The sequence below is a fragment of the Patiria miniata genome, unplaced genomic scaffold, assembly GCF_015706575.1.
Source record: "Patiria miniata isolate m_02_andy unplaced genomic scaffold, ASM1570657v1 HiC_scaffold_25, whole genome shotgun sequence".
Classification (NCBI taxonomy): Eukaryota; Metazoa; Echinodermata; class Asteroidea; order Valvatida; family Asterinidae; genus Patiria; species Patiria miniata.
In genome coordinates, this window is record NW_024037064.1 from 12,754,107 (window position 1) to 12,781,240 (window position 27,134).

Below are 27,134 nucleotides of genomic sequence, written 5' to 3' on the forward strand. Positions count from 1 at the left end.
TACGACCACAAAACTTCAAACAAGTCAGTGAAGCAATATTTTCAATTAAATACTTATCTCCCTATCCATGTCTTAAAAAAATAATACTAAATGTCGTATATTGCCTTTAAGGCCAAAAAAGGTCTCCGGTTTCAGGTCTGCGCGTGCCAATCGATTTTTCGCTGTGTGGTCTAACGTAACTACTATTTTCTCTGTTATTTTTTGGTATTGGCTATCCAGATTTCCAGAAGAATGTTTTTGTCGGTTGAGATCATGAGTGGGTGCAGAATTCTCAAGCCTTATGGCCTTGCTAAGGTCACCTCAAGCTCCACTCTGAAGGATAGTTTTGAGAGTTTTAAGGGGATCTTTAACATGAGCTGCAGCACTTTTGGGGCACGGAGACTTCTTTCTTACGCCGAAAAGCAAGCTGCAAAACCATGAAAGGGCCCATGAAATGTGATTTTTTTTGTAATGGAATCTTTGAAAATGCCCCTTTGTGTCCCATCTAAACACATTTCTGCTTCCGGTTCCCCTACCTATATCTATTCTGAGAACCCTTAAACCCTATTCTTATTATGGGAAAAATAGACTAAAAAACACATAAAACCATCAACTTCTACCTTTTAACCTTGATTACACAAAGACGCCTCCTTACATCGTACACCAACTAAATTGGCAAGAACTGTTTCGGCAAGAGGCATCCTACCTCGGTCTCAAGATCTCCAGGCAGAAAACCAAACTCCAAGACATACCCGGGGAAAACATACCTGCAAACATAATCCTGCACAGACAATCCATTGAAGCTGTCAACGACTTCATCTACTATAAGATGGAATTTTTTGCGCCGGGGTGATATAAATCAAATTAGGTTTTGCCCTTCACCGACGTTTTAAACACTGTGTACTCAATGTGTTACCTCCTGAGTGAAAGTTGGAAAAAATCACTCGGGTGGGACTCGAACCCAAGACCTCCTGCTTTCTAGTGCAGATGTCTTACCACTCGACCACCGAGCTAACGGGATCGGTTAGCCGGTTCGAATCTGATGTACATAGCAGCGGGTACTGCATAAACTATTATAAGATGGAATTTTTGCGCGGGGGTGATATAAATCAAATTAGGTTTTGCCCTTCACCGACGTTTTTAAACACTGTATACTCAGTGTGTTTCTCAAAGTGTTTCACCCGAGTGATTTTTTCCCAACTTTCACTCGGGAGGTAACACACTGAGTATACAGTGTTTAAAACGTCGGTGAAGGGCAAAGCCTAATTTGATTGACTTCATCTACCTTGGCAGAAAGATCTCTAACACAGGATGTAGCGAGTCTGACACTCTAAGGAGACTAAGTCTCGCCTCATCAGCCATGAACAGCCTACACAGAGTGTGGAAGTTGAGAAGGCTAAAACTCGCTGCCAAATAAGCAATATACAGGACTTGTGTCATTCCACGTCTTCTTTACGGCCCTGACACATGGACACTCCTCCAGACCGATCTGAGAAGACTCGAGGCTTTCCACCAACGATGCCAAAGGATCATCCTCGGAATCCGTTGGTTTGACCATATCACCAACACAGAGGTCGCGTGAAACTACAGAACCGACCATTGGACATCTAGTACGTCATCGCAGACTAGAGAGGTTCTCTTCAGTCACGCTGCCCGCCTCGCCGACAATACCCCGGCAAAGAAGGCACTTAACATCGACATGGCAGAGGCAGGATTCCCCAGGGCCCTGGCTGGTCAAGACCCAAAGGCCGTCCAAGGACGTCCTGAGTCGAGCAACTGGGACCGCCCAGCAATATTGACAGGCTCTGGAACCAGGCTACAAACCGCAGACACAGGAGATCAACGCAACGGACCCCAGATGCGGTAGAGTGAGTGAGTGATGCCTCAATGCTTCCAATAAACCCTGGACCACACGGTTCCTCCTGGTTGGATTTCCGTTCCTTAGAGTGGTCAGACATCGGCACACTGGTGCAATATGTCACTTTTATTTTGCTCAAACGTAACGATTTACCTATACTGATAGGTCAAGATTAATCTCAGGGAATTTCTCAGGGACCAGTCTCATGTAATTTCTGTAACTCTTTTTTTTTTATAACACGAGAAGGCGCTATATTAGACTACCAAAGAATATACTCCAGCAAGGACATTAAACTCCTGGTGAAATGATTCCTTAGTGCCTGCTGCCATTTTGAAGAAAACAATTAACGGTCTTTTCCAAAGATAGTAACATATTTTTGGAATTTCTTATTTGTCATCGGTTTGTAATTGGGGGGACTCCAGGATGATGGGTGTAAGCGTTGACACGACGCACACGGGAGTGCGGCTGGTATTATTCTCGGTCCATATGTGACATCACGCAGCACAATGAGAATCATGTCCCGAATTCCGATTTCGAGATTGTGTCACGAGAGGGCGCAATTCAAATATGTCTCTGCAACTTTTGAATCAGAATCGCGATCCAGAATATTGTGTTTTCTTGAAATATACAGCATTGATAGAACTAAGTTGTTAAGCACCCGTTTTTAGATTTTTAGCACTTTTCTTGCTTCAAATAACAAAAATCCACATGGTCCGTTTTACCTTCAATGAAGATAGTCCTAAATATTTATGAAAACCCTGACCGTTAATAAAAGTATTTGAAACCAGGCAACGACTGATAAAATCTTTTGGAGCGAGGTAGGTTGGTCAGTGAGTGAGGAAGGTGGCAGGGTACTGCTCCTCCCCTCCCTCATAAACTGACCATAAGCAACTGGTCCAACTACTACTTACCTGTTGCAGCTGAGGGGGCGGATATCTGAGCCTCCTGTTGCATCGTGGTAGGGACATTAGTCGCTGCTTCAGTTTGCGTACCCATGGTTCTATGGAACAGTAACGGCCAAACGGGAGACTCAGTCCTATTTGTCAATGATTTATGAAAAGCTGTTTAACGTTTTGTTCGTTGTTAGGTAATCTTGTGTTTATTTAACAGATTTTTAAACACATCCACATCGGACCACTGACAAGGCAAAAGGCAAGGCAAGCCGAGTCTGAAAATGTGGGTCTCTCATAAACCTGATTGACATTTACATTACACCATCGGTATATTTTTAATATATAAAGCAAGAATAAAAATGTGTATAGAAAATAAAAGGATAAATATTTGGGTATGGACGTCCTATTGTCCCTTTTTATTTGTACCTGAACCTTTTTTTCGGAAGACCCCCATGTGTTTTTGTACACGACGTATATGCTGGGTATCGCGGACGATATTGTTCTCTTTTGTCCTCCGTAATTGTTTTGTCCACGGTTTGAATGCCTGGACACGCCCATCGTGACTAGCGTTGTGTATAGTGATGTGCATGGCCTAAATTCTCCGTTACTTTTAAGAATCATCAACCTTAGATACATTCCACATTAGTAAAGGCAATGTTTCATCACCGTTGATGGTCAGTTTCGATAGCTTTTGTGGCGCAAATGGAAATAATTCAGATCGAAAATACACAAAACTGCTTATAATATAATGTCCTTTCGCAAAGAAATAATGTCTTTTCACAAATAAATTTGCAACCGCGCTCCATGCAGTTCAAAAAGTTGTGAGCGAAATGCTATAAATATTCGTATCTGGTGATCTTTTAATTAAGCTATCTTTTGAAATCAGGGGTTTTCTGTTCACTTGGTCCGGCTACGTTATTCATTAGATAGAATTAGCGTCTGGTATAAAAAAACAACCTGTATACTCAGTGTGTTTCCCAGATTAAAAGTGAGGGAAAAAAAACACTTTGGTGGGACTCAATCCTGACTCGAACCCACACCGCGAGGATTCCTGACGGTTGAAAATCACGACTCTACCAACTGAGCTATTGCAAAATCCTGGGGGATATATATACCTACGTGTGTGTGCGTATCATAAAAGTATGGGTCTCTAAAGAACCATGTATAATGGATGTAGTTTGGGAAAAGAAAATGTGTTGCCGGGATCGGCTAGCTGGTTTATTTGTTTTTCACTTTCACTCGGGGTATCACACTAAGTATACAGTGTTTATACGTCAGTGAAGGGCAAAACCCAACATCAAATTTACATATCCTACTTTCTATCATAATCCCTGCAACTTTTGCGACTTTACTTCTCACTGGATAGCAAAACCTGTGGTTTTCCCAGTCTTGTTTGTCGTGTCCTTCCATGCTTAAGCGGTTCGACACTGTATACCGTGCATGCACATGCACATAATTATGTACAATTTCATGGATGCACGCACGTACAGCACTTGAAATTATTGGCTTTTCCACACAGTGTGGAAAAGCCTGTTTTTGGGGGTTCAGATTTATTTTGTTTTGAAGAAGAAGAAGAAGAAGAAGAAGAAGACACACATTCCTGACAAACTGTCTTACCGATTGCGATGCAACTGCTCACCATGACGTCCACTAAACGCAAACGTTTCGGAAACGTTGTTGTGCAGCTCTTGCTTGCGTAGGGCCGGTAGCTTGACATTCTGCAACTCGTTCGTGTAAGTTGAACTATACATCAAGGAACTCTGTTTATATTCGATAGTATGGGTGACCTCATGTGAATTCTCCTTCAAACAGTCTGGAATTGTTGACAAGTCAGGTTTGAGTAACCCATCACACAAGCGATTGCATTTGTGATTTTGGAAGAACTTTATCATGCCTAACATCCCCAAATCGGTTGTACCGTAGTAGCCGAACTCAAACCTCTGCTTGTCAATGCTATGAATTGCTGGATCGGTGAAGACGTAGCTTTTCTGGTTGTAAACTCCTTGTAAGTCTGTCACAAGGATATCGCCATCTGATTCATGGTACGTGAAGTGGGAGAAGGCTTCTGGAACAATGGTATCTTCATTGGGGTTCACGTAACCGGAATTGCTTGAGAATTTGACGTACGGTCCCTGAAGGAATTTCTCAATCGCTACAGGTGCATCCTCTGTGAACATCGCATCGGGTTTGCCTAGGATGTTGGCTAGGAGGTTGCCTAGGAAGGGAACCTTTTTTTGGACACTGGAAAAGGTGGGAATGATAACCTTAATCTTTGCAATGCCTTTATCGCTGTATTTTAAGTTGAACCTGTCAATCATATCTTTTGTCTTCAAGGAGGTGCGATTTTCGAGTTTCCAAGTGTATTCTTTCAATCTGTCACAGAAAGTTTCTTTATAGCGTTTCACAACACACTGCTCACCCCAGTCGATCTCCTGGTTATTGACGGGCATTATTCTGCCTCGGAAGACGTATTTGGACGTTCCTTGGGCAAAATAGTTGTCCTCAAATTTCGCATACACCTCTTTATCATGCCATGTAAAGGGCTCTGTGTGTCTTTGAGAAGCACCGCCACCCATTTTTCGCTATACTCATTCACCTGAAACAAGACGAGACAAGCATTGTAAGCCAAAGCTTAATACTATATTCTATTGAATCGATTCCAAATGGCTATTCACTCTGTCTTTGTTTGTATCTGGTATACACCATGGAGCGGCTTAAGCTCATTACGCATGGCGTCATCCAATACAACGGAACGCCTCGCACGGATCTCTTCACCAGCCGACAATCAGGCCAAGTCAAAAGTGACGTTAATGTCAGTCATATTGACTGAGTCGGTCAGTTCGTCAGTGAGCAAAAAAGATGAGTCACGTAAGTTTACTTTAAAAGAGTAAATGTCACGTAAATGTACTTTAAACTGTGAGTGACCGAAACTGTTATTGGAAACTGTGAACGACTCAATTTGTTCGACCCGTAATTAAAAAATATGTCCCTTAAAGAAGCGTAGGTAAGACATGTTCACTTTAAACATGTACCTAGGCTGCCAAATACTTTGTACCTCCAAAGATATCTCCGCGACACCTTTCAAAGAAAGTCAGACACCTGCGCCCTGTGCTAGCTAACTACTACTCCAGCGTCAGCTTGTCTGTGGATCTGTGATGCGCCAGGATTGGCGTTTATAAACGGCTTCTAAAAATAAAGAACTTACATCATGATACTACGGGGATTCCCAAGCCAGTGTTCCAACATAGACCTTGTTTTATCACTGTCGTCATACTATACGCCGGGTTGACAGTGTAACAAAAATAGAGGGCAGGTCACTGATTGGGAATCATCTTGTCGAAGTCGCGTCATGGGTGCGGACCTGTTTTGCCTAAATTGTATTCGTGAACATTCTACACTCTTTCCGAAACAAAACTCCGTAATTTCAGCTATAGTATCACACAAGATGCAGCAAACGTTTGTGCAACTTCCTGGCAGCTTGTTTGTGTCCAATATTAACAACAGACCAAAAATGGACCGTATTTGCCTTATAATGTCAGGAGCTGTTTATAGCCTTGCCTTGCTCGACCGGCACGGTAAAGTTGAATAACACCCTCTGTTGGCTGAGAGTACAGGGGCGGATCCAGGAATTTACGGGGGGGGGGGGGGCGGGGTTCTCAGCAAAACAATGCTGAAATGTAAACAGTGTTTTTTTTTTACACCTGGGGGGAGGGAATCCCCCGATTATTAACACTATATTACAGAATAGTGTATAAATACCACCCTAACTATGCTCTCTTTGTCCGCATTTCCGTATTGGGTGCAAATGTTTTGATGTCATAGCGGCGGGGGGGGGGGGGGGGTTCGCATTATTTTATATGCATTTCTGTGAAAAAAACACACATTTGTTTGACAGAGCTGGGGCGGGGTTTGACCCCCCCCCCCCCCTTCAGCGACTTCGCTTGATAAACTCAAAACCAACGGACTGCAAATTTTTTAACAGTTTTGCCGATCACTTTTATTTTACATTTAGTACGTATGACGTTTTTGCATGCTTAATTCAGCATGATTTCAAGGACTAATGATACACTGGTACAACAACACTATCTATCTCATTATTATCAAGCTGGCTTTGCACCTGTAATTTTAACCTCTGTATTTATTTACACAGTCAATGGTACACACTGATCACAAGTACATGCACGCTATAGCCTAACGCTCTTTTCGCTATCCGGTCTTTTACCATTATGCTCTAACAATGCTCCAACTCCTATGTGTGCATAATGTGTGCACTTTGTACCGGTTACTAAACCACACATAAGTGCGCTGCTGCATCTCGCCGACCTCCCAGCACTAGGGCTGCAGAGCAGTAAACGTAACTGCCATAGTCCACGGTGATAAACACGCCCACTCACGTAATTCACAACTAAAATACTCACAACTATCCAATGTGTTTTAGATACAAATAAAGGCTTAGTCTATTTTCATCATGTTTTATCTTCTGTTAATATTTTGGGGGTAAACCGCTATTACATTTGTGAGAAAATTCCATCCAAATGTGATTATCCCTAAAACTAGTCCTGCAGCCCATCGCCATATTGAAAAATGATTCCTGAGCGCCATTGCCAAATAGGGCATTTGTATGGCCGAATTTCATCCGAATTTCGAGATCGCAGTCCAGCGCACGGCTTTCAGTGCCTGCCACTTTTCTTTTCTTTTTTAACCCTCAAGCGCTTGCCCCCACCCCTGAAAAGCCCCCCCCCAAAAAAAAAGACCAAACACAAAACAAAACAAAAACATAAAAGAAAAGAAAAAGAGGCGCGAAGTCATATATTGGTGTCAATTTAATGGGGGGGGGGAGCAAAATGTCCCGGCCCTTTAAAACTGATAAATCGAAAATGTGTTCAGAAAATACAGGATTTTTTTAGTTTTGGGGAAAAATATGTTTTGCCCCCCTCTAAAAAAAATCCTGGCAGCGCCCATGCCTCGCCACTGAGCAAAGATGTCAAATTGTGAGCGGCGCTTGTGTGATCGGATGGGGCGGGAATACTTGAGATACTATAATTATGATTTTCAAATATAATTATAATTACAAATAATGGCCAAGGGGGCTAAGCTAAATCCAACAAAAACTTGCCGTGGTCATACGTATACAAGACCAAATTAAATTTGGTATTGCATGTCCACAAGTTTGAAATGATGACAGCGAATTTTTGTCTGTTTTTGTTGTCAAGTTTTTTGGTTCATTCATGGCGGTAGGAAAATCACCACGGTTCATTGTATTTTAAAGGTATTGTGGCGCGCTCGCCCGTCTATGGATAAGGAATTACACCCACACCAACAAGAGCTGATTATCCCACAAAAATATTTAATGACCTTACATGCGCATGAGCGGTTACACGCAAATAAGGGGGGACTACGTCACGAACGGAGGATTCAAGTCCTAGGCCTGTCCGTTTGTTGGAAATATACCAACGCTAAAGGAATACCAATTCACGTGGCAAGCACCTAGAGGTGACCAGGGAACCTCAATAAACCTCACTACACATGTGTCTTAGAGAACAAGAAACAACTCTTTATTCGGTCCAAATACACAGGCTTAAAGTTTAATGAGTGGCCAATAAACCTCGCAGAACAACGTTCCCCGCTGCTCTAGGTTTATCCCTATAAAGTAAGCCTTACACAACAATAACCTCTTATTGTACAATGCTTACAACAACCAGCCTAACCAGGCTCTATGTAATTAACCTCGTTGACTAGCTAGAACGATTATCCCACAGTGGCAAGAACCTCACTGTGCACACCCAGTGCGATCAACAGCAACAAGTTATGAACTGCACACACTGATTAAGACTTTACCAGAGTAACCCTCACATGCAACCTAGCATACAGAAATCACTGGGCTCAGGTTACGGAGCGCGGTTTATAACCCCGAGGTGACTCCTGGCGACAAAGGTCGACAGGCAACAGGCAACCCAATTCCCGACCAGGGAATACTGCTGCACATACCACACGAACCTTAGGTCCCCAGTCACCAGCTCAACCCACAGCCACCCAGGCTAATTTCCCCTTACAACAAAAGGTCTAGCTTGCTAATTATTACTCTAAAGTCTCACCATCCGCCCTTGACTTGCACGCCGCGTTGCCCAAACTATCTCTACGTCTACACACGAGGTTTACTCGGATTCGGAGCTCAACGCAATCGATGTTCACACAACGGCGTCTTTTGACGGACTGCCTAAAATCTCTGACTACGCGCTATACCCTACGCACGACGTCGGGGAACCAGGCGAGCCATGGTAAACTCGCACCAGTCCACCGGCTGTTTCGCCACAGTATTCATCAATGCGTATCGGTTAATAATCAGTGGTGGACAGCTGAATTTAGTGATACATTGTATTTGCATTCAAAAGGAAATAACTTGTAAATAGAGCAGAGTTGCTGACTCGAGTCATGTGACTTGGACTCGAGTCGGACTCGAGTCGCTATTTTTGTGACTTGTGACTTGACTTGTAAACACCAGCTTTGACTTGTGACTTGACTTGGACTTGCAAACAATGACTTGTGACTTGACTTGGACTTGCAAACAATGACTTGTGACTTGACTTGGGATTGCAAAAAATGACTTGTTACCAACCCTAGTCAGACGCTACTTGAGCGACCCAATACACTTGAATTAAGCTATTATACTTTTAATTAGCTTTTTCATTCCAGAAAATAGACCTCAGTGACTGAATCCAATTAAAATGAATAGTTCCCACTAGTTTCAAAAGTTTTCAATAAGACTGTCACAACAAACTACAGTTTTCAATGACCAATTGTCTCTTGCTTACTGTATTGGTTGAACAAACTTTGAAAGGAACCTTTCGCGAAAAGAAAGCAGGCCTTTGTCAATTGCATGTAACATACCGGATAGCCTAACCAATTGGTAGGCGTTTAGTATACATGAAAATTGAACAATAAAGTGTTCGTATACTACATGTAATCGAGTGAGTGAAGTCTTTTTTCACGGTCATCTCAGCATTTATTTCTACAATGTAAAGTAAATTTATTAAAGTATACAAAGGGCTAATATCCGACAGATATGTGATAAACTACAAGAATAGTAATTGCAACACATTGAAAAGGGGGAATTAAGGAGGCATGTTCAAAATAAATCGTAAGTTCACGCCAGGTTAATTCTTTTAGCTTATTACAGCTGGACAAAATAATGTACAACTTGACGTGTTCTTGGACAAAGATACTTGTGACTTGACTTGTTTTTAGACCAAATGACTTGTGACTTGACTTGTGACTGGACCTAATGACTTGTGACTTGACTTGTGACTGGACCTAATGACTTGTGACTTGACTTGAACTTGCTAACAATGACTTGTGACTTGACTTGGACTTGCAAAAAATGACTTGCTGCCACCTCTGTTAATAAAGTATCCAAATTACGTGAAATCTGCACAGTTATTAGTCAATAACTTTTAGTTGTATTCCTATTTTAGCTTTGTTAACATTTTATTATCTAACTCGGTCATTTTTCTTTGACTCGCCGCGTACGATGAACTTATTCACTCATCATAAAAAAATCGAATAGGTACAACATTCAGCATATTGAATGACCAAATGTAGAATTCAAGACGTTTTGTCAAAGTATGAAATATTTTGTTAAACCCTACACTTTCAACTTTAAATTAACTCTTATAGCTATCGCTGTATTTTACATGTACGTCTAACTTTAACCAATGCCCCTCGTATGTTTTGTCAGACCTGTGGTAAACCAAACTAACAATACCCATATTATTAATACATGCATACTAATAATTATGTAATAAGAATAGATTTCTTCATACTTATATTTCTTTTTACATTTCCATTAAAACAAACAACATAGTAGTCCCAACTACTGACTGTAACTTTCAACATATATCGACCCTCGTCCCTAGTGGTGCATATTACTCTGACGTCATGATGACGTCATTGGGTGTCAAATTACAAGCGATCTTGGAAGAAAATGTGGCCGAATACTTTCACCTATAACTCTTAAACAAAATGATCAATTATGTTCCAACTTTGAAATCAGATTTATTTTATTTATTATCCATTTTTTTTTTACAAAATACTGTATAAAAGTGATTAACGAGAAACTAATTTTACCAATATTTTGTCCTCTTTTCATTTTGTAACTTTCAAACTTTTTCTTTAAACGTACATATTTGATTGCAGCTTGTCTGAATTGAAACTTGTTTGCAACAGCAACACCTCCCTCTGGCACTTCGTTACATGTTAGTTTAGAATGTTAATGATGAAAATCATTTTCTCTGTCAATAATTGTTTTGGTAGATCGTTGTAATTACTCTAAGGTTACAAATTAACTACAACGTTTACCAGACGTATGGCGTGTTTTGTGACAAACGATGGTGATGGGGCAAAGTTCGTTGAGCGGACGTATGAGGAGTTGAGCTATTTATAGCTGTGGTTTGCAAATGTATTACACAGCAGAAGTGCTCGTCGATGTACATGTATTGTGCCCTAGGGTAGTAATAAGGCATTGAATTTTGTGCTGCCAAAATCAAGATATATATATCCACATGTGCATGCCAAGCACAAACGTATATGCCTATTTGGAGACAACTTTGGACAAGATTAAATGAGTAATAGTTTTGTTTCGTTGTGTATTAAGTACTGCAGGGGGTGTATTAGGCTATCATTTTCGGTCCAAAAAGTGGGCCACTGGTATCAAATGATCGAAAGGAGCAATGCTCACAGTGATTTTCATTCAAAAAGTGATAGGCATTCAAATACCCATGAAATACGTTTTAGTTTAAAGTTATTTAAATAACTTGAGTCCGGACTGAAACATTATTTTACCATCAGATTTCGTGATTTGTACATGAGGAACAAATCAAGTTTTTTTCCTGAAATGATGACAGCGATTTTTTGTCTGGTTTTGTTTTTAAGTTTTTGGTTCATTCATGGAGGTAGGAAAATCACCACGGTTCTTTGTATTTTAAAGGTATTCATCAATGCGTATCGGTAAATAGGAAATAACTTGTGAATAGAGAAACCAAATTACCTGAAATCTTCACAGTTATTAGTCAATAACATTTAGTTGTATTCCTATGTTACGTTACCATTTTATTATCTAACTCGGTGACTTGTCTTTTGACTCACCCTGTACGATGAACCTATCCATTCAACACAGAAATCGAGTATGTACACCATCCAGAATATTGAATTACCAGATGTAGACTTCAAGACGTTTTGTGAAAGTATGAAATATTTGGTTATAAGCTACTTTCAACTTAAGATTAACTCTCATAGCTATCGCTGTATTTTACATGTAAGTCTAACTTTAACCAATGCTCCTCGTATGTTTTGTCAGGTCTGTGGTAAACCATACTAAAAATACTTATATTACTAAATATACTTATATTACTAATATACTAATAATTTTGTAATAGAAATAGGGTTCTCCATACTAATATTTCTTAATATATTACATTTCCATAGAACAAACAATATAGTAGTCCCAACTATTGACTGGGCAAGATCAAAGTGAATCACAACACAGGTATATTTGCACTTCATATTTAAATACGGTGTCATCTGTTAAAAGGTGGGAAATCCCTGTTCAGTTTGACTTTGAACCTTATTAAAGAAGTTTTGACAACTGAAACAACTTGAGTTGATGGCAGGCTCAAAGTTAGCCTAGTAACAGCAGGCTAGCAAATAGAGGCAAAATATCAACACTGATAGTGGTATGACGTTACAATCGCACATCGCTGTTTTTAGCATTATGGAAAACCCCATGTAGCGTATTTGTCAAATATTCACTGCTGTGCGATACAAAGACATTAAAAGACCTAGAGCTTTGCTGTTATAAATCCTAATGTGTAAGTTTACATCGGTAGTCTGATGAACATAACCCACCAAAATACGTTGAACGGAAACGATGCATGAACTGTGCAAAAAATAATTTAAGAGACACGCACTTTCATCAATATTTCGTCCTATTTTCCATTTTTTTTTATATTCATGTACCTTTTTTCCCTGACACCTAAAGAAACTGTAGCTCTATATTATGCGACTGAAATTAACACTGACTTATGGATTTTCAATTCAATATACATCTATAATTATGAACATTCCTAGTATTTTAGCTGCTTTATATGGTCAGTATAAAATATAATTCAGTACATAAAATAAACAACGACAACAACAATAATCACAAGAACAATGACGGCATTGACGACAACAATGATGACAACAACGACAACAACAGCAACAACGACGACAACAACAGCCCAATTTCTGTGAGTCACGCATTTATTCAGTATATCCAAGTTGGATCCAGGTTTTAAACAAAGAGCTTTTCTCCCAATGTTCATCTGCGATTTAAAAAGTTGTGAAAATTGAAGGCATTCATGCATTGAAGGCATTCAATTGAATTGAAGGCATTCATGCAGTCTTGTATTTGGTTTGTTGTTTTAACTTATAACAATGACAACTCACTGATCCACTAAAAGCTCCCAAACGGAACCGCACGTCTTTTTGACATTTCTTACGTGTCCTTCATTAATCGTCGTCTTGGAACCGATCCTTGTTATGATTCCAGCAGTACAATGTGTGAACGATTTCAGGCAAGATCATATTTGCCAAAGTGAATATAATTGTCAATTGTCTGGTTGCGATTTATTTTTAAAGCAACACTTCATCATACAAATCATTTTATAATTTGCATGATGAATGCATGAAATACATCTCTCAGTGGGATTTATTTGAACTTACATTCCTCTTGCAATGAATAAATTGGTTATTATACATCCTCCAAAGTTATCGAAAGGGACATTTGTTTTACTCACCATGTACAAGCAAACAAATTGTCATCGCAATTTTTTTACATGGGAATTTTAACTTGCCCAGTAAATCCTCAATTATTTACACGCATATGCCCACGTACGTTCGTAGCCAACCTGTGTTATTTGCGGCATGGTCGACATACACAAGTTGATTTCGGGAAATATTCTTTACAGTTAAATCTTACGAATACCTATAGAAAACTCATAAAACATCTCAAAGATTATAGAAGTTTAAAAGACATAAAATACACACTTTAAAAATTTGCCATCTGTGTTCTTTGAAAGTTCTTTTTTTTTATCAACTAATTCTTGATAGTCCGTCTAAAACATTTGTAGTCTTTTCTGCCAGATTGAGCTATATTAACCAAGGTTTTTATTTCGAGTTGCTTTCGCGCCTCCATATGAAGCCCGGAAAGGGACAGGGTGGAATTCTTTTTTATAATTTTCTAATTCGTTCGCACGAATTGCTATTTCGTTCGCACGAATTACTAATTACAAAAAAATTCCACCCTGTCCCTTCCGGGGCTTCATACCTCCATTACACAAATATGCCATATTTATTGCCTGGCATGGGTAAGACACATTTGGGAATTGATATTTTTACGTTTAGTGACATTACCTCAACATACAATTGTTGACCTATTTGGGAGAAAATTTGCCCAATATTGTAGGCATTTATGTCGACAAACATTGGCTCAATGCCACCCATTTACCCAACATTTGTTTTGAGTGAAGGACAAATTACAGTCTATTATCCAAACGTACGCACATTTTAGCCAGAGAAACTTACTCGCTAATCTCAATTTGCTTAAGCCCATAAGGACTTCGTCGTCGTACGATAACGTGCCTGACAACATTTACTTATGCGTACCCATTTTTTTATGAACCGCCTTTTTCAAATTTTGAATCGAAGTGGGTTTCTTATCGAGCGCTGTTGCAACTACGTCGTGCAGTCTTGGAAGATCTTCTTCCGTTAGCCCATGATTCCGCAACTCGGAAATGTAGGTTGAACCGTCAGCTCTGTACGGGAAAGCTCTTTGGATGAAGATATCTAATCTTTCATTCAACTCTCTTGGAATCCTGGACGTGTGGGGTTTAAGTAAATCTTCGCACAGGCGATTGCAAGTGTGATGTTCGAAGAAATTGATCATGCCGTACACCCCGAGATCGGTTGGACCGCAGTAGCCGAACTTCCCCTTCTTGCAGCTGTGGATGGCTGGATCAGTGAACGTGAAAATGTTGTCCTCGTAAACACCTTTCAAGCCGGTAACAAGGAGCTTACCATCTGTTATATGGTATGAATGATGGCAGAATGCTGCTAGCACACTTAGCACACTCTGCGACACCCCGGCCCTAACGTTAAAGGTAGAAGAGTTACTCAGGAAGCAGGAGTAACCATCGAGGATAGGTTCCACCATTATCGGTGCACCTTCGTCGACAACATCATCAGCGCGCATATGTGGAAGAGTGTTGACTTTTATGAATTCAGGAAAGAGAAATGTGATTTGCTCATGCCTAAGAAGGGATTTGTTAAACTGCTTTGAATAAATCTCTGCTTTTCGTGCCCGATACCGCTGTTGCCAAACTGTTTCGTCCACACGCAGCAGCTTCACGACGCAGATTTCGCGACGTTCACGTCGGAACCTGTGTCTATTGACGGACTTTATTCGTCCCCGGAAGGTGCGTCCAGACTCTCCTTTAGAAAGCACGTCGTCCCTCCTGAATTTTACATAAACCCGTCTACCATTGAGGGTAAACTCCTCAGATTTGTGGCTGTGAGAATTTCCCATTCTATTCCGATCGTCTGGAAAAATGAATGTTTTGACATTGCAAGGTGAGCTAAAATGATTTTTTTGGAAAAAAAGAACAACCGTAATGTGTCAAATCGTCATACATAAAACGAGAAATATACTTACATCATTTACACAAAACGATACAAGTTGCTGTCAGATCTCTCTGTTAATCCCGAGTAATAACGGTTTCCGATGTCTTTTGATCCTACGCAAGCCTTTGACCAGTATTGGCTCAGTTGCGTAGGCTTATATACAACTCTAAATATACCTATTGCGTCATTATACGCTGCCGTGCGTGACTCCTCAGGTCAATACCACTGCGAAAAATAAGGGTTTTTTTAATGAGGGTGGGGTGTTTGCCCTTCCGCAACCCTTTGTACAAACCTTGGCCACATTGGTAAGGGTTTATTTAAACTGGGGCATTACAAGACACTTCGTTCTCTTTAAAGCATGGGGCCTAATTTAATCACCGACTCGACATTTTCTACCAATGTTGCTATAGTGTCCCACGGTTTCCGGAATGGAATTGAGGCCGCTGTAATCAGTGCCAAATGCACTTTCATAAACGTATTCATAACTTAACATATTCATAACTTAACTCGGCAGTGTTTAATGAAAAAAATTGCCTGCCCGACCACTCTGCGTTTGCCTGCCCGACCACTCTGCGTTTGCCTGCCCGACCACTCTGCGTTTGTAACTAAACAAACGCGAACCTCTAGTTCAAACATATCTCTGGATTTTCAAAAGCAATCTTAATTAAACAAACGGTATTCGCAATCTAAATCTGTAACCTTGAAGATCGTGTAAACATTTGCAGTAAATTCTGGTTGTAAATGGTCAAAAATGGCGGGGTTTACATGCACCATTATTTTCAGGACATCCTGTATATACCTGGTTAATAACCAGGAAAAATCGGAAGGTCAAAGGGTCATAACCCATGACCTCGAGAACGAATGAGAAGGCCTACTTCTGGACAAATTAACCTCTGCTAATGTCGCCTGATTGTTACAGTATAACTTCATCCAGAGGCAAAGAAGTCAATTTTCCTGATAATTAACCAGTTATAAGTAGCTATTATGGCAAATATCAAGAGAAAAAGGCTACTTGTACAGGGTTAATCCAAAAAAGGAAACCCAAATGGCGCTCCCTATTTGTTGCAGAAGTTTCGCATGTAGCACGTTCAAGATCTAGGACGTAAAAGGTGAAGTACCTTACCAGTTATGTACTTTAAAATACAAACACAATTTTATAATTTTGTCCACGGATCGCAATAAAAGTGGGGCCTATATTTCAGGAAAACGAAGACAATTCACCTATATATACAAAAGAAAACACATCACAACACTCTCATAACAATAACTGACACTTCTCATGACCTTTATTTAAACACCTGCTTCCAACGTTAAAACAACGTGTTTTATAATGTCAGGAGTTTATAGCCTGGCCATGCGCGACAGGTACGGGTAAAGTTAAATAGCGCCCTCTGTTGGCTGAGAGTAAGCACACAAATACAACCTCGTTGTACTTTATAATCACATAGTTCTTTGCAATCACTATATTTACCTTAAGCCTAAATATCGCTTGAGAAACACTCTCAAAACCAACGGAGTGCAAATTTTTATACTAGTTTTGCCGATCACTTTTATTTCATATTTTAGTATGCACACTGTATTCTTGTTCTTCCTCTTTAAAGTAGAGACTCCCGTTGGGAAATGGGACATTTCAAAAATGTTACATTTAATTTAGTATTTTCTTTGTCATCTTTGCATTAAAAGGTCTGCAATTATCTGTTAGATTTTTAAGATTGCGTCTTGTTTTAGTTAAACATCCTTTTAAACAAAAAAACGTGTGTAAGGTAAAATTATTAAATAATGAAAGTCTACCCTGCCTTGCAGGATCACTCAAACCAGTACATTGGAGCAATGCTATTTACTGCAACTTTTTTATTTGCACTTTTTTCATTCAGATGAGCTTCGTGTTGGTATGCGTGATTGGATTTCTATCATTTTCTCACAAGATGGGCAGAAGAGTGTCCTCTGTCATTTGCATTTGGGATATTGTTGAAATCGTGCATTTATATTTCATTAATTAAGAATAATGTTGGGGGGGGGGAACTTAGGATTTGTGATACCTGTATATATTTCCTTCTAAGTTGTACAGGTAAAAGGGTGCTAAATACAAACAGCTCTTTTTAATACTCATCTATTTTTAGTCGTAAATTTCCCTTCAAATAACGTGTGTTTTGTGATGTCTCCATTATTAACTGGGCAAGACCATAGTGGATCAGAATACATAAGGTATATTTCTGATTAACATGTAATTGCTGGATGCCATTTGGTAAACAATAATTAAATGGAAAATCCCTGTGCATTTTGAATTCTAATCTTACGAAAAGAATCAAACAAATCAAAGAGCTGATGACGTAAAATGGCCAAAGGTAGCATAGTAACGGCTGGCTAAATAAAACTAGCCAATAGGAAGCCAGAAGAGAAAGGTCAACTCTGATAGTGGCCTGACGTCACATCCGTGAGTAAATATTTTGAGGGTTTTATGGAAAACCCCAAGTAGGCGAATTCGTCAAATGCTGACTACTGTGCGAGTAAGAACTCCAATAAAATAAAATCCAGGCCGCAAATAAGTTCGCAAGGATTTTACAAGGGTAGTCCGGTGGTTTGAAAAAAAATATATAATCTGTGCTAACATTGACCATGAACTGTACAAATTGTGACGAGACACATCTTTGCACAAATACTTTGTCCTTTTTTTCATTGCCTGAAATCTAAAGTCACTGATTAGGGATTTTCAATCCAATATAGATCAACTTAAAGTAACACCAACGAGGAGAATACTGTATAGTAAGTATAGAATACTGCAATATTATGAAACTTTTTACACACAAACAGACATACAATAATTTTTACATGTACTTTACTTGCCTCTTTTGTAATTAATTCAATAACACAAAATGCACATTATTTTTGTTATAATTCGGGTTGAACTCGTTGGAATTTTGTTTTATAAAATCAACTCAGTCATCGTTTATCAGTCAATATGAATATGCATATAATACATGATGTAGTGTTTTGAATACTGATTTCAACTGTTATTTTGTTGATGTTTTACATGAGATGACAAATAATCTACAATTTACGAAAAGAGACAAATATTTGCGGACCCCAGCACTCACAAAGTTATGGAACCATTCTTCGGATCTGTTACAAAAATCAAAACTGGTTGGCTTTGTTTTGTAAGAATGATTCAATATCCATTTAAACATTAATTCACTCGATTGCACGAACTGAGATTATATAGGCCTACATGAAGTTTCAAATAGCAATTTTTCCCAAACAAAGTTAACATAGACTACGGGACAACATTTCTATTCGTAACTTATACTTTTTGGATCAGATAAACCTAGGCCTATGCATAAGAAATAACACTTGACACTTCTGTCGATCCTTGGGTGTGTAAAATTATTGCCAATAATTCCAGAGTCCGCTGCACCTTTGCTGTATGCGTTATCATCAAAAGATTATCAATTGGTAAATAACTGTGGCTTTTATTGTTTATTTACATTACCTTTACAAAAACTTTTTCGTAAGAAATTTGGTAAATAACCCAAACTGAAGGTTAAACTGCATTGGTTCAAAGTCTGCCTGGATACGGAACCACATAAAGCAACCAATGCAAAACGAGAATGTACTATACTGAGACTCAGCAACAGCTCGTTGGCCTTAGTAGAGACATCAGTTTTGATAAAAAAAAATAACACATTTACTCCACTTTTGTACACAGATTTTGAGGCGTTAATAGATTTCCAACTTGGTTTTACTGGCCTATCGTAATGCGTTTTATTAAAGGACATCCGTACCGTCGCTAACGTTGAAATTATAATCGGAATGAAATGACTCCCTCAGCATAAAGGTTTGCCGGTTCCTTTACATCTCTCAAAACAGACATGTAAAACAAGTTGCAAATAAACGAGTGTTCATATAAACAATATAAACAGGGGATCATGCTTCGGTGACTTTGGCAAACGATTTTAATATTTCACAGGGATGAAGTTCCCAAACTAGCAGCATATAAGACAATTCGAGTTTTCGCGATGAATTGTTTGAATCCACTACTTTTCTGGTAGCGAAAATATAATGCGTGATCAGAGCGATTCTCAAATTCAGAAGAAAAGAAATGACCGATTTTTAGAAATGAATTAACATTTTTAGCAAATTGGCCGGGAAAACCTATATTAACTACATCTACACATGTATATACACATAATTGTAATGCTTTTGAAAAGATCTACAAAATGGTTACGGTGCCAGACTTACCCCCCTCCGAAAAAAAAAGGTTAAAAGCAAGTAAAAATACCTGCTTACTATCGGAAAAAAACTCCTTCCGACGTTAGGTTTGAGGGTATTTTCACGTGAAATTCCTCAGAACAAACACTGATACTTAGCAAAAGCATTTGTAACAGCTATAGCTTGATACATGCGTATTTAAATTAAACAAACAAAAACAAACCCCAAAAAATGGAGATTCGCGTTTGTTGTTACAAACGCAGAGTGGTCGGGTAGACAACTATTTTATGAAACACTGTCCAGTTAAGTCATGAATATTTTTGTGTGAGAGCAAAGGATCAAGAAATCAAATCCTTTCCAGGACAATCAATTATTTTGTTCACAAAAATGCATCTTTAACGGTGTGATAAATTTCAGCAAACAAGTTATTTCTGGCTTTCGGGAATTGAATACTGATTTAGTTCGGAATGGATGTTCATTGTGAAGTTAAATATCGTATGAAAATTTGGAAAATAAAAGTGTATATATTCATAACACCGAACTTCCGGATTGATGACGTCACAGTATTTGGAAGCAAATGGTAAACATTGTAATTGTATCGTTATTAGGGCTAAATTTTACGACATGGATCAAATGATAGAATTAAATTACAAATATGATCGTTGGCACATTCTCATAGAAATAACTTCCGGTCTGATGACGTCATGAATGTGAAACATTGCCAAGTTATCTGTGGTTAATCAAAGAATATCAAGGGGCGATTTGGTAAAATTTGAACCTAAGGTTTTAAAATTAAAAAAAGCAAACTCTATTTATGTGCCGCTAGGGGCGCCCTTTTGGATGACGTGATTACACTGTTTTTGTGTCTAGCACCGGAAGTAAAGTCAATTGGTTTTGTGTCCGGGAATACGAAATGTTTCTCACGGCATAGTCTACAACAAAATTATAACTTCTTCGTAACATGGTACAAGTTCACACAAGGTTTTGTGATCATACCGTAAACCGTTACGAAGAAATGTTGCTTTGTTTTGATGTCAGGCTAACGTCTTCATTTGGAATTCACCTAAATTTGACCTTCCGGTAGACCCGGAAGTAAAGGTCAAGCGAGTTCACGTACACAACAAAAACTGTTTAGCGATTAATGGTCTATCTGAATAATGAATACAAACATCATTGAAAGTTTAATTCAAGAGTTATAGGTGAAAGTAATTGGTCACTTTTTCAGATAAAATCAATTGTAATTTGACACCGTAATCATGACGTCAGAGTAATATGCACCACTTCGGATGAGGGACAATATATATTGAAAGTTACAAGTTCATACCACATACCGTTTAAGAGAAAACCCGCGGAAACGTGCCGTACGTGATAAAAAAAAAGATTAATCGGAACAATTCTAGACAGTGGTCGGGTTGTGCCCAACCACTCATTTCAGATGGTGCACACGTACAAGGGACGTGTACAATTCTACAATTTTGCTGAGGTTATTTCACTTAATCTATTTAACATGATGACAACATAACATCTTGAAGTGAAATGCACATTGCCGGCGAGCAAGATGAAATTACTCGGTGCAAAAGGCACGTGTACCATCTATTATGATCATGATTTTGAATGGGCCACAAATCGGCCAAAGCACATTCAGAATGGGACTGTTCCATGAATATAACTTAACCCGGCCGCCGCCAAATGACTGCCAACATCTTCCCAATCCACACCGAACTTCCATCTTTGCGACTCCGTACCGTCACAAGTACTCTCCGCAAGCGCTCTGGCAATATTGGTGTGCAGCTCTTGTATGCGTTCGGCCGTTAGACCGGATTCCAGCAACGCGTATGTGTAGGTTGAACCACTTCTTGACTTGATAGCTTCAATGGCCTGATCTAAATCCCCCTTCAAATAATCTGGAATGTTTGACATGTCGGGTTTGAGTAACCCGTTACACAAGCTATTGCATTTGTGATCGTAGAAAAACTTCATCACGCCGTACACCCCAAGATCGGTTGGGCCGTAGTAGCCGAACTTCGCCCCCCGTTTATCCATGCTATGAACTGCTGGATCGGTGAAGACGTAGCTTTTCTGGTTGTAAACTCCTTGTAAGTCGGTCACAAGGATCTCGCCTTTTGATTCATGAAACGTGAAGTGGGAGAAGGCTACTGGAACAAAGGATTTTTCTTTGGTGTTCACCAAAGAAGTATTGCTTAAGAATTCAACGTACCGTCCACGAAGGAAATACTCAATTGCTACCGAAGCACCTTCTCGGACCATCACATCGGCTCGTGTTTCTCCCGCACCGGATTCGCGAACAGCAGCATCAGGAACAGTACCAGAAACAGGTTTTCTTCCTACGTGGTTATGGGCAGTCTTAATTTGGGAGATGATGGGAATGAGAACTTCAATCCTTGCAAAGTTTGAATCATTGATGTATGTGGCGTTGAACAGCTCAGCCATTTCTTGTGCTTTCAGGGAGGCGCGTTTGTCCGCTCTCCAAGCTAGTTCGTTCAACTTGGCACAGTACTCCTCTTTGTAGAGTTTTACAACGCATCGCTGACCGCGTTCAAACCACCAGCCATTGACAGAGTATATTTTTCCTCGGTAGGCGTATCTGGAAGCTCCTTTGGCAAACCAGTCGTCTTCAAATGTTGCATACTTGTCTACACCGTTCACGGTAAAGGGCTCAGATGTATGGCTTTGAGATTTCCCCATTTTGCTCCAGACTCATTCACCTGAAACCCAGACGAGGCAATTCTAAGTAAAGCTAATCCTAAAACTTACTTCATTCTCTTATATCGATTCAATATGGCTATTCACACCGTCTTTTTATGCATCTAATGAACACCATAATACATGGAGTGCTTTCAGCTCATTACCCAGGGTACCCTGAAATACAATAGTCTTTCCTGCGGTTCTGTTCACCAGCCAACAATCAGGCCATGTCAAAAGTGACAGTACGGTCAGCCATTCAGTAGGTCAGTAAGTTAGTGAGTCAAAGGATAAGTCACACTGTAAACTGTGACTGAACCAAACTATCACTCCACACTGTGCATGACTCAAATTGCTGGGTGCGCATTGCAAAGCCGCGTCGCCGCACCACTTTTGGGCAAGCTTCATACCGGAAACCGGAGACTTTTTTTTGGGGGGGGGGCCTTAGGGGGAGATGCATAGCTAATTTCACTTACGAAAATGTCATTGCCAATTATGTTGTAACTCCAAAGATATCTCTGCGACACATTTGAAAGCCAAAGTCTGATACTTGCACCCTTCAACTAGCTGTGAACTGATCTGCCGTCAGCTTGTTTGTGGATCTGTAATGCGTCAGACTTGCTGTCTATATAGGTTTCTAAAAACAAAGAACTTACATCATGATCCCTGTGGGATTTCCAAGCCAGTGTTAGCAAAGGTTATTTTTTTATGACCAAAGATTGACAGTGTAAATAGTAGACAGCGGGCCATTTGGTGTAGTTGTATACGTACCTCGTGGTCGTGTCATGTGCGCGGATCTGTTTTACCTACATGTACTTAGTGCGCATTGTACAGGATGGGTGAGTAAAAAAAGCGGAACCCAAACCCCCAAAATTATATTTTATATTCAAAAAAATATGTAGCTACACAAATAATAATGACTGCAAAGCCAATTTCATAAGCTACTTTTAGATGAAAAAAATACTGAAATTGCTCAATCCGTTCAATGAAAACCTCTTTCGTCCAAAAATGTGATTTCAAGAATCGTCGTCACGATTGTCTTCAAACATCACCAGCGATAAAACCTCAGTTTAAAGTTAACGATATTCAACAAAGTCCTTTTGAAGGTCCGTCTTTAAAAAAAAGTGGACTTTATAAATCATATTGTTTGCCTACCCAGGGTTGTTAATAAAGATATTGTAACAGTTTTGACAGTTATTTAAACAAGTATTCTGTGTCATTTTCTATGTCGTTTGAAACTGTCAGAATACACAATATAATTTTTTGGACGAAACAGGTTTTAGGGTCATTACGTTTAAATGATAATATTCCTTGATGGATTGAGCATTTCAGATTTTTTTCATCTAAATGCTTATGAAATAAGCTTATGAAATTGGCTTTCTAGTCATTATAAGTATTATTATTGGTGCGACATATTTTTCTTTAATATTTTTTAAAATATGAAATAATATTTTTGGGTCACCATGTACACACCTTTTCCGAAACAAAACTCCGAAATTTCAGCAAGTATCACACAAGATGCAATTAACGTATGTGTAACTTCCTGGCAGCTTTTTGTGTGTCCCATTAAACGAGAGACATAAAATGTGGTCGGCTAAGCGGTTCAAGTGGCTGATGGTGGCTCGTTATGCTAACGCCCCTTGGGGTGGGCAATCGGGTAGCCAATATACGATAGAAACTTTTCTGGACCCAAGACTAACGCGAACGGCCTACATGCATCAATTAACCATGTGCGATGTCCTCTTTTGGCCTCCGGGCGCACGGCGGACAAGGCGGCGTCCGTCTGTCGTTTCTTAGTACAGATGTCAAATGCCAATATCATGAACACGGGTTTCGTTTGTGCCTCAAACCGTTATTTCGAAGTGAGGAAACTACGGAACAGACAATTTGGTGTGAAAAAATCTCTGATTTTAGACTGAAATACTCTGACAAACTAAACAAAATAAATGCAGTGGAAACTTGAGTGAAACCTCGATCTTTATTCGATGAAATAGATTGAACTTTATATCGTCTGGTAGTTTCAGTCGTTGTGAATTTTCACTCTTCAGAAATAAGAGAGCAGGAAAGTTTTTTCTGCATTGCGAATGCGCTCGAACTTTCTATACTGTACTGCATGCACTTCCCTGTGGCAAACCCGATTTAGGCCTAATTGATTTAAAGCATGCATGACCTCGACACTATATATATATATATATATATATATATATTCGGTCAAAGGGTCATAGGCCTTACCCATGACCTCGAGAACGAATGAGAAGGCCTACTTTTGGACAAGTTGACCTCTGCTAATTTCGTCTAATTATTACAGTATAACTTCATCCAGAGGCAAAGAAATCCATTTTCCTGATAATTCATCAGTTATAAGTAGCTATTATGGCGAATATCAAGAGAAAAAGGCTACTTGTACAGGGTTAGTCAAAAAAAAGAGGAAACCCAAATGGCGCTCCCTATGTTTTGAAGAAGTTTTGCATGAAGCACGTTCAAGATCTAGGATGTAAAAGGTCAAGTACCTTTCCAGTTATGGACTTTGAATTACAAACACAGTTTTATAATTTTGTCCACGGATCGCAATAAAAGTGGGGCCTTTATTTCAGGAAAACGAAGACATGCAATTCACCTATATTTACAAAACAAAACACATCACAATACTCTCATAACAATAACTGACACTTCTCATAACCTTTATTTAAACACCTGCTTCCAACGTTAAAACAACGTGTTTTATAATGTCAGGAGTTTATAGCCTTGCCATGTGCGACCGGTACGGTAACGTTGAATAGCGCCCTCTGTTGGCTGAGAGTAAGAACACAAATACAACCTCGTTGTACTTTATAATGACATAGTTCTTTGCAATCACTATATCTACCTTAAGCCTAAATATCGCTTGAGAAACACTCTCAAAACCAACGGACTGCAATTTTGTATACATTTTGCCGATCACTTTTATTTCATATTTTAGTATGTACATGTATTACGTTTCTTGCATGCTTATTTCGTCACCGTTTTCACGAAGAGCCACATATCTCCAAAATTACATTTTTTTTCGATTTTGATTTTTTTCGATATTTCGCATTAAAACAATGTACTTAACCATTTTGACATGTTTCTGTAAGCAAAACATCATTAATATCTAAGTTACATTAATGTTGCAAGGGGCAGAAATCTCGATAACTGCATTTTGCGTTTTCACGAAGAGCCACATACATTTTGGCCCTTTGAACGCGTACAAAACCCATTGCACGGAAATACGTAAAAGTAGGTCAAATGAGATTTGCGTTTTCACGAAGAGCCACATATCTTTGTTACATTTTCAGGCGCGCGCGCGTACTCACGCGCGCCTATGGAAATACAAGTTGAACAGAAAGGGCCAATATGTCGGAAACGTGAATTTGCGTTTTCACAAAGAGCCACATATCTTTACTAATTAATTTCCACTAATTAACTGCTTTATTAAGTCTTATTACCGGGTTTATGTAAAACTTCAGCTCACGTAGAATCGTGTGATGGTTTTCTTGCTGCACAAAGTTGTTGCGAAGTAGTATTTCTTGCAGTTTTAAAATATGAGAAACTTCTTTTGTGATTATCTCGAAAACACTTTACTTCAAAATCAACATAATATATATAGTATGTGGCTGTTCGTGAAAACGGTGACGATTTCAGCATGGTTTCAAGGCATAATGATACACTGGTACAACAACACGGATTTCTATCTCATTATTTTCGAGCCTGCTTTGCACCTGTGGTTTTAACCTCTGTATTTATTTACACAGTCAATTCACACACTGATCACAAGTACATGCACGCTATAGCCTAACGCTCTTTTCGCTATCCGGTCTTTTACCATTATGCTCTAACAATGCTCCAACTCCTATGTGTGCATAATGTGTGCACTTTGTACCGGTTACTAAACCACACATAAGTGCGCCGTTGCATCTCGCCGACCTCCCAGCCCTAGGGCTGCAGAGCAGTAAACGTAACTGCCATAGTCCACGGTGATAAACACGCCCACTCACGTAATTCACAACTAAAATACTCACAATTATCCAATGTGTTTTAGATACAAATAAAGGCTTAGTCTATTTTCATCATGTTTTATCTTCTGTTAATATTTTGGGGGTAAACCGCTATTACATTTGTGAGAAAATTCCATCCAAATGTGATTATCCCTAAAACTAGTCCTGCACCCCGTCGCCATATTGAAAAATAATTCCTGAGCGCCATTGCCAAATAGAGCATTTGTATGGCCGAATTTCATCCGAATTTTTTTTTTACAAACCCTCAAGCGCTTGCCCCCATCCCTGAAAAGCCCCCCCCCCCAAAAAAAAAAGAGAAAAAAAAGAAAAAAGAAAAAGAGGCGCGAAGTCATATATTGGTGTCAATTTAATGGGGGGGGGGCAAAATGTCCCGCCCCTTTAAAACTGATAAATCGAAAATGTGTAGAGAAAATACAGGATTTTTGGGGTTTTGGGGAAAAATATGTTTTGCCCCCTCTTAAAAAAATCCTGGCAACGCCCATACCTCGCCACTGAGCAAAGATGTCAAATTGTGAGCGGCGCTTGTGTGATCGGATGGGGCGGGAATACTTGAGATACTATAATTATGATTTTCAAATATAATTATAATTACAAATAATGGCCCAGGAGGCTGAGCTAAATCCAACAAAAACTTGCCGTGGTCATACGTATACAAGACCAAATTAAATTTGGTATTGCATGTCCACAAGTTTGAAATGATTACAGCGAATTTGTGTCTGTTTTTGTTGTCATTTTTTTTTTGTTCAT